Source organism: Cannabis sativa, chromosome 4, assembly GCF_029168945.1.
Source record: "Cannabis sativa cultivar Pink pepper isolate KNU-18-1 chromosome 4, ASM2916894v1, whole genome shotgun sequence".
NCBI lineage: Eukaryota > Viridiplantae > Streptophyta > Magnoliopsida > Rosales > Cannabaceae > Cannabis > Cannabis sativa.
The window spans coordinates 63,680,653-63,696,017 of record NC_083604.1 but is presented as its reverse complement, the minus strand read 5'-3'; positions in this window follow the sequence as shown (position 1 = coordinate 63,696,017).

The window sequence follows — 15,365 nt, the reverse complement described above, 5'->3', positions numbered from 1 at the left end:
TATAAATATACATATATATATATATGAAACTTTTACCTAACAAAATAATATCAGAAAGAATTGTGTTTGAAGTTCGAATATTAAGTGTAATTAAGAAAGAGATCCATGTACTTACTAAAATTGACAATCAATGAAATTGTTAACAAAATTACTACAAAATATAAGCTTAAACAGTGTATATATATATATGTTTGACGTGAGCAATTAAAAATTAATAGGAGATGTTTCAAAAAAAAAAAATTAATAGGAGAGGTATGATATATGATCTAGCTATATAATTATATATATATATATATATTTTTTTATGGCACATATATATAATTGTAAAAATTTATATTAATTTTTTTGAATTGTTACATACCACAAAAATTATGAATAGAATTGATTAATATCAACTAAATAATTTGTTACATATTTAGATGATTGACATTTTTTTTTCTTTTTCATTTTCATTGTTTTGTTTGTTTTTTAATATTCTGGAATTAATTTATTTAAATGAAACTATACAAAAGAAATTAAATACTTAAAAATATAAAATCATTAATTTAATATACATTAACATCTATTGTATATACATTTATCAATAAATAAATTTAAAAATAATATGGACACTATAATCAATATTTTTTCATAAGACTACTGATATTCTTTTTTTTTCATATTATTAAAATTAATATTACATAAATTTACTTTATTAGTAGTAATTAAATTAAGTAATTATAAATATGACTATTGTAATTTCTTCTAATTAAATAATTTTTTAATAAAAATCTACAAAAAATATAGTCATAATGTTTTCTATATTAGTCCTAAATTTTAAGACTTTATATCAAAAAATTATTTTTTATATCTGGAAAAGTATTTAAAGATAAACAAATAATTGAATATAATGATATATGCTTTTTGAGATGTTTAAGAAAATCCTTTACATTAGTTGCATTATTGTTTTTCATTTTTAGTGATATTAAATGAGATTATTTTCTTAAATAACAATTATATAATAATATTTTTATCCTAACTCTATCTTCATGGTTTATTAGTTACTAATCATTTCACTATCATTTACAAAATTTACAATAGAAGTCTCCATTAAGTATAATCAAGGGCAACAAAATTACATTTTCTTTTGTAGGATATCTTGTTTTGTGCCTTATTAATTGAAGAATAAAATATTATATTTAAAAATATAAAAGTAGCAAAAAAAAAAATTACTTATCTTCTAACTAATTCTCATATATCTCAAGTATAAATATTTATATATATATATTTATATATAACTAAATTAGTGCAAATGAAATAGGGCAAGATATTGTTAGATTATTTTATTTTTATTTGTATGTTTATTTTTATTTTAGTCATTCTATTGTATTCAATTAATTTCATGTATAAAAGATAATGTAAAAATAAAAAGGTGTCGGTTGAAGGTGTTCATGTATATTATGTGTGAATTATATAAGAAAAAGTAAATTAAAAGTACAAATTTTGTTGAAAATATATGACAGCTTAAGTATGTTGAAAAATTCATACTACATAATATATACACACACTCAAATATATATAAAAAAAAATGATCACTATCAAAATCTATTTAACTAATTTTGAGTTTGCTTCTCATGAAGGTCTTAAATTTGCATTCAACAATGATTTTCAAACCTACACACAAAAATTATAATTTTAATTAGAATAAGTTAATTTTTTTTGTAGAGACATAATTAATGTATATAGAAAAATTATATATAGAAGAGAAACAATTCGAAGATAGTAATATGAATCAATATATATATGTATATGTATATACTAACTTTAAGTTTTATTCTTCTATAAAAAACTTTCAGTTTTGTTCCACCTTTGAGTTGGCTTCTTTTAAACTAATAGATATTCTTATAAGTACTCGCATACATACATGTATATATATAATTTCAATCATAATACTTATATTTTTGAGTGAAAGCATCTATATATAAGTATAAAATTATAAATCTGATTAGTGAAAGAAAAGTATATGAGTAGCAAGGCCAAGATAACTGAAAAAAAACATGAGTTATATAGAAAAATATAAAAAAGAGTAATTACACATTAATTATATAGTTTTATGCATAACAGTTGATTACATTTATTATTGATGTTATTACGTGGGTTATATAAAAAAAGAATGAAATAAGTTATTATAATCTTATTATAACAGTCAAATCTATTATAGTATAGGTTATAATAATATAATAAATACTACACTCATTTAAAGAAAATAACGATTGATTTTTATATATAAATAAAAGAACCTATAATTACACATTTCATCAAAATTGAACTTACTATAATTTTAAATAATGCTAATATAATAATTAGAATGGGAGTACTTAAGAGAATAAAAAGGTACTTTTCATTTAAATAAAAATATTATTATTAAATCATGATAAATTAATGATAAAATATTATTAAATTATTAATGAAAAGTTAAAAATTAAAAAAAAATGAGAGAGCAAAGAAAATAGAAAAAAAAAAAAAAAAAAAAAAAAAAAAAAAACTCATACAACATGCCACCTCATCATCTACCCTAACAAAAGCATTATATAAATATATAGATATAGATTTGTGTAAGAAATGAGATTGAGATAAAGACCATACTTGATCATAGTCTAAATTATAAAAAGCTTTTACATGAATCAATCAAATTATATATCTTTTTTTTTTATTAATCAATAATCTAAATACAAACAAAACAAATTAAACATAAAATTATCAAATGTATATATAACAAATAAAATATAAATTCTAACACCTCAAAACGTTATTATATATTATATGTATTTTTGTAAGAAAGGAGATTGAGATAAAGACCATACCTTTTTTTTTTTGAGAAAAGATAAAGACCATACTTGATCATAGTCTAAATTATAAAAAGCTTTTTCACATGAATCAATCAAATCATTTTTTTTATTAATCATAGTCTAAAAACGAACAAACAAAACAAATTAATAATAAAATTAACAATTACCTGTCCTCTACTTCTCCAAATAATAATAATAATAATAATAATAATAATAATAATAATAATAATAATAAAATTAACAATTAAAATATAAATTCTAAACACCCCAACACAATTAAATATTGAAGTTTTGAGTAAGAAGTCAAAAGTGCTCTATGAACATACCAGAAAAATCTTTCAAGGGATGAAAAAGTTGTGTGGCTCCATAAAATAGCTTAAGTAGTGTTGCTATATGCGACCAACCTCCAAAATAGAGAGAACTGAGAGGTTATAAAGGTTAAAATAAAGATTAAGAATTTTTATCATCACCTTTTATAATTAAATTTGTAGTAAAGTATTATTATTAGAATTAATTATGGTATGAATAAATTATTTTGTATTATTATTAGCTATAAATGTTAAATAATAATAATATGAAATGGTACAAAATTAATAAAAAAATTAAATAATAGTGAAAAATATGAAATGGTACAAAATTAATAAAAAAATTAAATAATAGTGAAAAATTAAGAGAGCAAAGAATATGAAACAAAGCTCATATAAGAAGCCATGTCATCATCCCTAACAACAGGATTATATATATATATAGATAGGTGATGGATATATAATGAAAGAGATGAATACATATTTATATATATGCTCTTGTATTCTTTGAGGACAATGAAAAGTAATCTAATATCGATATACATTTTGACAAACATTTCCTGAAGTAAATGTTTTATATTTGTCAAAAAAAAATGATTGTATTTATGTGAATACAACTAAAGAATCATTAAAAATGATTATTATTGATGCAATTTTATAGTGGGTTTTGAATACCTAAAAAGAATATTAAGAAAATTGCATTGAAACATTAAAGTATAAGAATAACAATGAGCATGACTAATGTTATTTAAATACATGAGGCAGTATTTATTGTTCATCATTCCCTGCAGAGAATGATACGAATTGAAGTCAATCACTTTTAAAGATTCCTCGTATTAGTCATGTTATTATACATTGTTATTACTTGCAATGTTGGAAATTATTGAATTTGACATATGTTAAAGATTAAATTTTGCATACATCTTGGAGACTATGCAAAAATTGCATTCATATATTCTTTGAAATATCGTAAAAGAAATTGTTGAATAATTTCTTATATTTTTTATGGATGAACAAGTAATAAATTTTTAAGAAATTTATAATAATGTTCTACTTGTTCAACGTCATTCCCCGAAGTGAATGTAATGATTTTAAATAATCAATGACATTATTTACTACTCAAATATTTCCAGAAAAAGTGGAAACAACTAAAAGATGAGATACCACACATAATCAAAGTGCATGAAATTTATATATCATGTGTGGAATTTAATAATAGTGGTCGCGTACCTGTAGTACGGACATACTTATAATCAAGATAAAAGTATACTTGATTATTTAATAGAATGTGAATTGTACAAACTTATTGTACATTTAGAATATTTAAATATCATTACCTAAAAAGAATGAATAGACATGAAATTCTATTTCAAAGAATATAGATTTCACATATATTGGCAATGCCAGAAGTAAATTAATATATACATATTTTATTATTTCTTGAAATCAATAGTTTCAAACTATTATTGGTACAGGATATGTATATATATAGTTACTATATAATTCAGTTTGCATATTCCCAGAAGTGAATATATAACTTACTAATATTTGTTAGTGATCCAATATAATCAAAGTGATAAAGAATCACAAAATGATTATTTGAAAAGCTTCCTGAAGAAGTCTTACATACAATTGCTACTTTGAGTAGTAAAACATCTTTGTATGTACCTAGATGTATAACTTTTATCTAGTTATGAAAGTAATAAGAGATGACTTATTATATGTACTAGTTGTACATTTAAATATGTAATATATCAAGTCATGATAATTAGACTGATGAATAGTCTAAATAAATTAGACGACTTGTTAAAAAGATACCAGGAAAAATGAATGATATATTATGGTTATATCTATTTGACCATTATAACAACATGATGAAGTTGTTATGTACATTTTATATAATACACATCATTAAATTGATGATAGTGATTCCTGAAGAAATATAAAATTTGATAAACATAATAGTGACTCCTGAAGAGTGTATATGTTTTGGAGAATAATATAATTATATTATTCGTGTATATAAAAATGAAACTTATAATGATTATGTTGTAATGAATTTACATTACTTTTGAAAGTTTCATTGAAATACAAATTATAGTGAACCTGAAGTTCATTAATTGAATTATTTTGACATGATAAATCATATGCAATAAATTGTCAAAGGATTTGACTAAATTTTGTTGAAGAACCAGAATATTCTTCTCATTGTTAATTTATAAGGCTCAAAAGAAGAATGTGCATATATTTGCACATAGAAAATATTTAAATTATATTTTTTTAACAATCTTGAGCCATTGTTAGATTTTTATTGCATAGTTTCTTATCGATGTGATAAGATTATATGATCATGCATTTACAAAATGTGTAAATTTATGTATTTCTAATTATACACGTATGACTCATTCTTAGAAATGAATTAAGTTCATAAGTATTGAACTTGAAACTGAAGTTATTGAACCTGAAGTTCAATGTCATATAATATATATGAGTTTAAATAGATATTGATTCATTGTGATATATTGAAATCCCTACAGGTGTATTAATATTATTAGATATCACAATTTCTTAAAATTCTCTCGATCAGGGGGAGAGAAGCAGTTGGGATCGATGATAATTTTTGAAAAATGATCCTTGCACAAAGTATAAGAACGATATAGTTCAAAATGATATATACCAACTGCAAATCAATATTACTCAAAGTTGAGATAGAATGAGTTGAAAACGCCTGAAGCGTAAATGAACAATATAGAAATTATTAGTAAATGTTCATTTGATTTGCCCTGAAGTTGTTAAATCTAGAGGTACTCATGGAGATACCTTAATGTTATAAAGTATTGATGATTTAAAAATGATAACCGTGCTGAAAACGGTACTCTAGAAGAGACTCCCAAAAGAAGTTAGACATAACACATTTGATCATAATTGAATCCCTGAAGTGATTCGTTATAGGTACCTATAAATCATAAACATATTTGAAAAATATGTAATTTAAAGAGATCTCTATAAGTTATGTCAATATGGGAGGAAATTATCATTTATTGAAATTTTTGTCGACAATAGATATTGAATGTGTGCATATGCAATAAACTAACATGAGATAGCAAGGATCATTGTATTACATTTGTCGAGAATTATCGACATACATTTTGATTTTTGGCCAAAATATTATGACGCAGTCCAGGCAAATTTACTCACATAAAGTGAAGTAAGACCTGTAGGGTGTGCAAATAAATATTTCTAATGAGAAATTTGCATATATGTATTTGTACATAATGAATTGTTGTACAAAGTTTGCATAGACATGAGATTGATTGAAGTAAGGCTTAAATATTGAGAAAATATAATCATGATTTGATTATAGCCTGGAATATATTTTATGAGGATTTATAAGCGTCACATAAATGTTGCAACAAAAGATTATTTATTTGGAGCTCCTAATATAGTGAGAATTTGAAATAAGCCTTATCTAAAAATTCTAGAAGAATTTAATACATGTCTTAAGTGATATAAATTCTAAGTCGCGCGCACTATATGACAAAGATCTTTGTATGAAATAAAGACATGTAAGTAAATTATTATTTGAAAAATACCTATGGTTGTCTATGCAATATAAATTCGTAAATTATACGTTGTGATAGACTCTTGAAGAGTTTTTGATTAATTGCAAAACAAACTTTTATTTCTTTTGTATATCGAGAAATATTAAATGTATAAAGTTTGTTCATTAGTATTGAAGTCCTGAAGTACTTCATATGTATTAAGAATTATAGATATATGATCTTTTGATATGGAAATTAAGATCATACAACAAGATGGAACAAATATATGGTCTTGGAGTACCATCATTGTCACAAACGAAAATTTATATTATCATTAATGTGTTATGTTCATATCTACTTGAAATGTTAAATTTTAGTATGAACAAGATTGTATAGACACATGAATGATACAATTAGTTGGATAAAGATTAATGTTCCACGAACCCCTCATCTATAATTTAGAAGTCCATGCATACTCTGGAAGAGTTATAGAAAATATATGATCAAAGATTATATATGGTAATATTTTAAAAGTGATAACAATAATCTTATGAGATTTATTATCACCAAAAGAATTATGGATCATATGTGCATGAGGGGGAGACATATTCATGTTGCACTCTTTTTCCCTTAGCTCAGGTTTTGTCCCACTGGGTTTTCCTGGCAAGGTTTTTAACGAGGCAACTTGCAAATAGTTATGAATATGAAATATATATTGTACTCTTTTTTCCCTTAGCTCAGATTTTGTCCCACTGGGTTTTTCTGGCAAGATTTTTAACGAGGCAACTATAAATCATGTTAACATACTTGCATTTTATGAAGCAAGTAGAGAATGTGTGGGAGTGAGATCATTGACATAGCATATTCGGAAAACATATGGATTGCACTCAATAAAGAAGTATCAACCCAAGCAATTCTCTATGGATAATACTGCTTGCATCGTTCAACTAAAAGGAGGTACATTGAAGGAGATAGAGTTAGAACACATTTCACCAAATTCTTCTTTATACGCTTCAAGAAAATGCATATTGGTGTTCAACATATTCAATCAAGTGTCAATCTTGCAAACTTATTCACAAAGTTATTACCAACATCAACATTGAAAAGATGGCAGAGAAGATCGAAATTCGTCGATTAGAAGATCTCCACAAATGCCTAAATGAGGGGGAGTTAGTTTACATTATACTCTTTTTCCTTTGATCAAGTTTTCAGCAAGATTTTTAATAAGGCAGTTATTATGGACATCCAAGGGGGAGTGTTATAAATATTAATAATTATGTGGATATCCAAATCTTTTATTTATTACCATAATTGTAATCAACATTCCTCTTTTCCTTAGTTTCCCTTTTTCTTAGTTTCTTAATATCTCACTCTTGTATTTGTATAAATAGGGGTTCACCCCATTGGAATAAATAACTCAGAAATTCTCATTCACTTTCTCTTTCTCTCTTCATCTTCTTCTTCTTTCTTCTCATCTACTTTATATTATATTATATTATTTTATAACATATTCAACAATCTTTTGATTTTTTTTATTTATGTTGGACTATCTAATAGTATCTATTACTTGTTAGTATATATAAAATTCTAAACATATATGAATTAGTATATACAATTTCAAAATATATACCGAATACTATCTTTTTATTTTTTTTATGAATCAAGTGAATTTCATTGCTCAAACTATTTTTATACAACCAAATAGCATTCTCCAAGTAGAAGAACCTAAAAAAGAAACAATAAACTTTTAAAACTTTACAATGCTTCTAACCATTCTTTATCACTAATTGACGCTTTCTTTGGCCATGTACAAGATATTATCTTCTTTGACACATTTTTAACTTTGCACACTATATTATCTATACTCGGCATTGAGTTTGCCATAGAATGTCTTTTCTAGCTCGTCATATGGAGTACACAAGGGCTGCCAAGACAGCAGCAAGAATCATCTTTTTAACCTTACTAACCTTTGCTTTTCGGATCCACCTTACTATTCGATGCAGAGAATTGGAAGTCATCCTCCAAGAAAGCCAATCTTTTATATTTTCCTTACGCAATTAGACGAGAAGGGACAGTCAAAGAACAAGTGTTGCAAAGTTTCTTCTTCGGCCTGGCAGAATAAGCATTTTGTGTCTTCAACCTACTTATATACTTGTACTCTATCCTTTTTTTTGAGCCGATTGAGCATGGAAAGCCATAAAATAAAACTATGTTTGGGCATATTCATTCGGCTCCACACAATAGAACTCCATTCAATTTTACAATTAGGAGGCCTTAGTGATTGAAACCCCACCGCCACCTTGTACCTGTCATTTAACACTTGAACCCAGGGGTGTGCATAAATTGATCCAATCCAATGAGAATCGACCAATCCAATTACAACCGACCGCCAAACATTAGATATCCAATTGTGATCGGATCGGATTGGATGTTATTTTTAAATATCCAATTGGATCGGATCGGATGGTGGATGGGGTGTCTAAAAATCCAATACATCCAATCGAACTAATTAGTATTTTCATTTAGTTTGGATGAGTAATTCAATTTTATATTGTTATACGTCAAATCTATATATATATATATGAAAATTAACATTAAAGTTTTACTTTTTTTTTCTTGGATTCGATGGATCAAGTCCAATCCAATACATACTGGATTTAAAATATTGGATGGATCCAATCCGATCCAAAAAATACTAGGTCTAAAATATTAGATGAACCCAAATTAAACAAATAAATATATATGAACTACATCCAATGGATAAAACCGATCCAATCCAATATCCAATGGATGTTGGATTGATTGGATGACGAAATTAATTGGATTGGATCAGATGGTAAAATCTAACATCCAATATATAATTGGATCAGATCTGGATAGGCCTAAAAATATTGGATGTGATCCAATGAACACCCCTTGAACCTCATCAAAAAGTTCTTGTACATCTTTCATGAAAAATAAAGTCTTCCCTCTCCTCGATCTTTTGTAAGATGTGAGAGAGGTATTGTTGGGTTTTATGCCCTAAATAAAACTCTTTACAATCTGATTAGTTATCAATATAAGAAATTTGAAGTGATTGATGTTTGCATGAATTCTACATGCTAATGGTTTAATATGTTTGATATGTTTATTACATTCATACACACAAAATCAGTTAAATCCATATCATATGTTTATTCACAATTACAGTATTGTCAACACAGTGGAATGTGATTGTGATCATATGAATCAAAAGACTTGGTCCCTGTTTCAACAGTGTTATTGGATTTACACTAATGTGATAATCAGCGATGATGTATACTTACACTTGGAGTAAGTGTTATGTTCTTTCCAGGACATTAGTAAAGTATACTAGTTTCGAATGTATGGAGTATATATTGGACTGGACCGATATTGCAACTAAGTTAAGATATTACAAACTTACCGTTATACATATCTTTCCAAGTCAATATCAGTAGTTGATCTTAAGATTAAAAGAATCTAAATCCTTATATGCTTAGGCTCAACTCAGGAGTGCTATTCATGTTCTTAGATTTATTAGTTAAGCCTACTTTTGGGTCAGGGTGATACGTATATTTTGGGAACATGATAGTATGATTGAGTGGGAGTGCTGAACATAAATATGGAATCTATAGCTTCTACTGGTGTATAGAAGTCAAGTGATGATTCCCTTCGAGCTTAGCAAATAGAAGTAAAGGGATGAGCTCGTGTTTAACTGACTAATTATTAGATCACTAAATACCATTTACAAGTAGCTAAGTGTTTTAAGGGGCAAAATACATTGAGGGGTGAGAACGGTAAAGAAATCCCATCTCGATGTAGATCATCTATATAGAGGATCTTTAAATCACAATAAGATTATAACAACGGTTAAATGAGATAGTATATTGATATCGCGGAACATACAATATGCTCTATATAAGTCTGAGAGTGCAATTCTAAGTTCTAAGAGTGGATTCAACGAAGAATTAATAAGTAGGAATTTACTTGGTAAATTTGGTTCACTTATTGGAAGCTCAGCATATAGATCCATGGTCCCCATTCTAGTTGAGAACATTCTGCTGTAAGACTCATTAATTGATTCGTGATTGATCAATTATAATTCTAAAGTTAGACTATGTCTAATTTTATGAATTTTCACTAAGCAGGGGTGAAATTGTAAAGAAAAGAGTTTCTAGGTTTATTTATTTATTAATGGACTTTATATGTCTAATTAATAATTAAATTAAATGACAATATTATTTAATAATCTATTTTAGTTATTAAATAATTAGTTTTGGCATTTAAAAGGTTAGAATTGGAAAATTGGCGTTTTTGAGAAAATAGAGATAAAATTTGATAAAACTGCAAAATCAAGTGAGGCCCAATACTACACCATGGCTGGCCACTTAAATAGGTTTTTCAAATTAATATTTTCATTATTTTAATGCCAAATAATTCCTAACCTAAACCTAGTAGTAGCCTATAAATAGAAAGTGATGGCTCAGTCACAAGACATGCTTTCACATGCTTTCATAAGTTTTCAATAACCTTTTCTGACAGAAATTTCTCTCTTCAGAAAAACTGAGCCTTCCCCACTTTCTATACCTGGCCGAAATCCCTATTCTCTTTTCCCTTCATCTATTTCGACCCTAGTGAAAGAGTAAGTGCCCACACACAGCAAGCAGTAACTCAATCATAGATTGGAAGACTGTGAAGGATCAAACTTGAAGAAGAAGGACATTCGGGCTCAGATCTGGATACAAGGGTTAGAGATCTGAGTGGAAGGAGACATTAATTCCGCTGCATCAATGTAAGGTTTTCTTAACTTTATATGTGTTTAATTTATCGTTTTAGAAAGTTCATATTTAGGGTGTTTAAACAACATACTTGTGAGTAGATCTAAGATCCTGGTAAAATAATTTCCAACAGGTATTACATGCCACGTACAAACAGAAGTGGAGACATTGGATCTCCCTGTCTAAGACCTCGCTTTGATTCAAAAAAGCCATGTAGAGAACCATTGAACATCAACGAGAACTTAGGAGTTCTCACACAAGTCATAATTAGGAGAATGAATTTCGGGGGAAACCAAAATACATGTAGCATCTCCTCTATAAAGTCACATTCAATGGTGTCATAAGCTTTTTGGAGATCCAATTTAAAGATACAATTTGCTTTTCGTGACTTCCTTCCATAGTGACGGATAAGATATTGGCAAATTATTATGTTATGGCCAATAAATCTGCCATGCACAGATTTGCCTTGGTTTTGAGCAATCAGCTTAGGAAGGACAGTTTTAACCCGTGTACATATCAACTTGTTTGGAACTTTATAAAGGACATTGCAGCAAGCAATTGGCCGATAATCACTAGGAAGGTTTGGGCACTTTGTCTTAGGGATAAGTGTCAAAACTGTGTTATTTATCTCCTTTAAAAGTTTCCATGTATGTAAGAAGGATGAAAGAGCAGCATATATATCTTTACCAATAAGTTCCCAATTATCTTGAAAGAAAAAACTACTATATCCATCCAGACCTGGGGATTTGTTTCTAGGAATGGAGAAAATAGCAGTCTTAACTTCCTCAACTGAAACTCAGCAAGAAGAGCAGCTACCTGTTCATTAGATAACACAGCCCCTTGATTCATAACAACAGAATTAACATGCATCCTATTGCTCAATTTGGAACCAAGCAATAATTTATAATAGTAAAGGTTTTGGTTACCTGCTGTGGTTCATAAACCTTTATCCTAGCAGCATTTTGGATAGATAGCACTCTGTTTTGTGCCCTACGAATTTGAATACTCTTGTGGAAAAAAGCTGAATTAGAATCGCCATCTTTGATCCAATTTAATTTTGATTTCTGCTGCAAAAAAGAGAGATAATCAGCCTGGACCGAAGTAAACTCTGCTCTAGCTTCCTTTTCCGTTGCTGCAACATAGAACCAAGGGGGTTCTGATGAAAGGCATGTTGGAGTTGATTTAGTCTATCTCTTGCTTGAGCAGCAGCAGCTGGAATGTCCACAAAAGCTTCCTGATTCAGCTTCTTCAGGGCCTGCTTCAGTATTTTTAGTTTAGATACAACCTGAAACATCACTGCTCGAAGAATAAAATGGTTCCAAGCTTCAGCAACCACATTAGGATATGAGGGATGAGAGATCCACATCCTAAAGTATCTAAATGGCTTTTTACCATCGGGAAGGACATTCTGAACTTTCAGGACAGCAGGAGAATGGTCAAAAAGACCTTCATTTAACAACACCACTTTAGCAGTAGAATACAACTCAAGCCAGCTCTGGTTTGCAAGTACCCTGCCAATTTTAGAGAAGATCTTGTCATCCCCCATTTGTTTATTGCTCCAAGTAAAGAAATTGCCAATGTACTTGACATCTTTGAGTTGACAAGTATCTACACAATCTTTAAATTCAATCGAATCATTATACCGAACATGCTTCCCAATTCTCTCCTCTTTACTAAGTATGTCATTGAAATCACCAAGAATCACCCAAGGATCAGAAATAGAAATCTCAATAAGATCTCTCCATAAAATGTTCCTACCACACTCATCATTAAAACCATACACAAAAGTAACAAAAAACTTTGTTTTTTTTTTTGTCTATGGTTTCAACAAAAAGGTGGATGAGTTGGCTAGTGCACTTTAAAATATTTACATTGAAACTAAGAGGATTCCAACTCACAATAATCCTCCCCCCATCATGCCAAGCTATATTAAAAGTTAAGCACCATCCCGAGAACATTCTTACATACAAGGCTCCTAAATTTTGAGCCTTGACTCTCGACTCGAGGAGACAAACAAGCCCTACTCTTTGATTTCCAATCAATTGCTTGACTGAAATTTGCTTTTGTTGGCTATTGATCCCTCGGACATTCCACGCCAAGATTCTATCCATGGGCAAGAGAGGGTACTCTGCCCTCTCCTGTCTTGACTGCATTATTCAAATTAAAAATCACATCTTCTATAGTGCCATCTTCCTCATATCCCTCTACTGAAGATTGAAAGGAATTGCATGTATTAGTTGGCATAACAGGTAAATTAACAGCCTCTATTTTGCCTCTAGAGACTGGAATAAATCCTTCATTAGCAGCTGCAATTTCTTTTTTCTGTTTAACTTCAGCTTTTTTCTTGGTGCCTTTTTAACCCACACCTATTTGCTGGTTGTTTTCTTCCTATAGTCAGCTATAGCGTGCCCCAAACCAGCACAATGACCACACAAAAGTGGTTTCCATTCATAAGAAATAGCCACCGTAGTATTGAATCCATTCTCATCTTCAAATTCTATAATATTCGGTAACTCCTGCTGCAATGAGACTTCAATTAAGATTCTAAGAAAAGAGAGCTTATACCCGTTTTTAGTAGCATCATCTACCATTATAGGTTTCCCCACTTGCCCTATTATCTTGAAAAGAGATTTCTTACCCTAATATTTCAAGTCAAGATCATCAAGATGAACCCAAATAGGTACCACCTTGACATCTTCTTTCTTGAAATTCACTTTAGAATCCCATGGTTTCATCACTACAGGTCTCCTATTGAAAAAGATATATCCTCCTTTGAGTATCTCATCTCTTTCTTCAATTGAGTGAAATCGGATAAGAAAAATGCCATAAGATAGCAATACCACCCTTTCCACCTTATCACTCCACATTCTCCTAACAAATCCTTCAAGGATTGAGAGTGGGGGATTAGCTCCCAACACATAGCACAAAATTGAGGAATTCCAAAAATCTGCATCTTCTTTAATGTCATCTTCAGTTATCTTAACCTTACTGCTAGAGATAGAATTCAAAAAAGAGGAATCGAGATTCCTTTTCACAGAACCAGATCTTAGAATAGGAGGGATAGAGCTAATACCTTTTGCAATAACATTAGAACACCTGCTCGAAGCCTCCATAAAATGGGCCAAGTCCTTCTTGATCTCCTACGGCTGAATAATCAATCTTAGAGATGATTTTGGAGAGAGAGCCTCGGGAAAAACCTCCTGGAAATTTAGAACAAGGTCCGCATCAGGTAAATCGCAGGGGTGCTCTGGTTCTTCTTCTTCCTCCACTTCAGAAAACATGTTTGGTTCAATACCCAGCACAGCATCAATTGATCTTGTTTTCCTTACATTAGAAGCTGAGTTTGGCCCCTTCTTCTTCGTCATCCTAGTCGAGATTGCCTTCCCACGCCCCTTCCCCTTGATTTTGCCATGGCACCAGCAAACGCTGCAAGCAGAGAGAGAGAGAGAGAGAGAGAGAGAGAGAGAGAGAGAGAGAGAGAGAGAGAGAGAGAGAGAGAGAGAGAGAGAGAGAGAGAGAGAGAGAGAGAGAGAGAGAGAGAGAGAGAGAGAGAGAGAAGCTTCGTAGTTCCACTCTATTACTTAACATAGGTTTTATTCTCATCACAATCAGGTTGTTACCGAATAGTATCTTTTACTTGTTAATATTTTACAATTTTAAATTTATACCAATTAATATAATTTTAAACTATTTATAATTTATTAAGATCTATTCAGTTTTAAATATATACCAATTAGTATTTTTGATTTCAAACGTATACCTAATAGTATCTATTACTTGTTTTTCTCTATATATACAGTTTTAAATATAGACTAATTAGTATGTACATTTTCAAATGTATACCTAATTGTATCTATTACTTTTTAGTATCTATATAATTTAAAATATGTACTAATTAGTATGTACAATTTC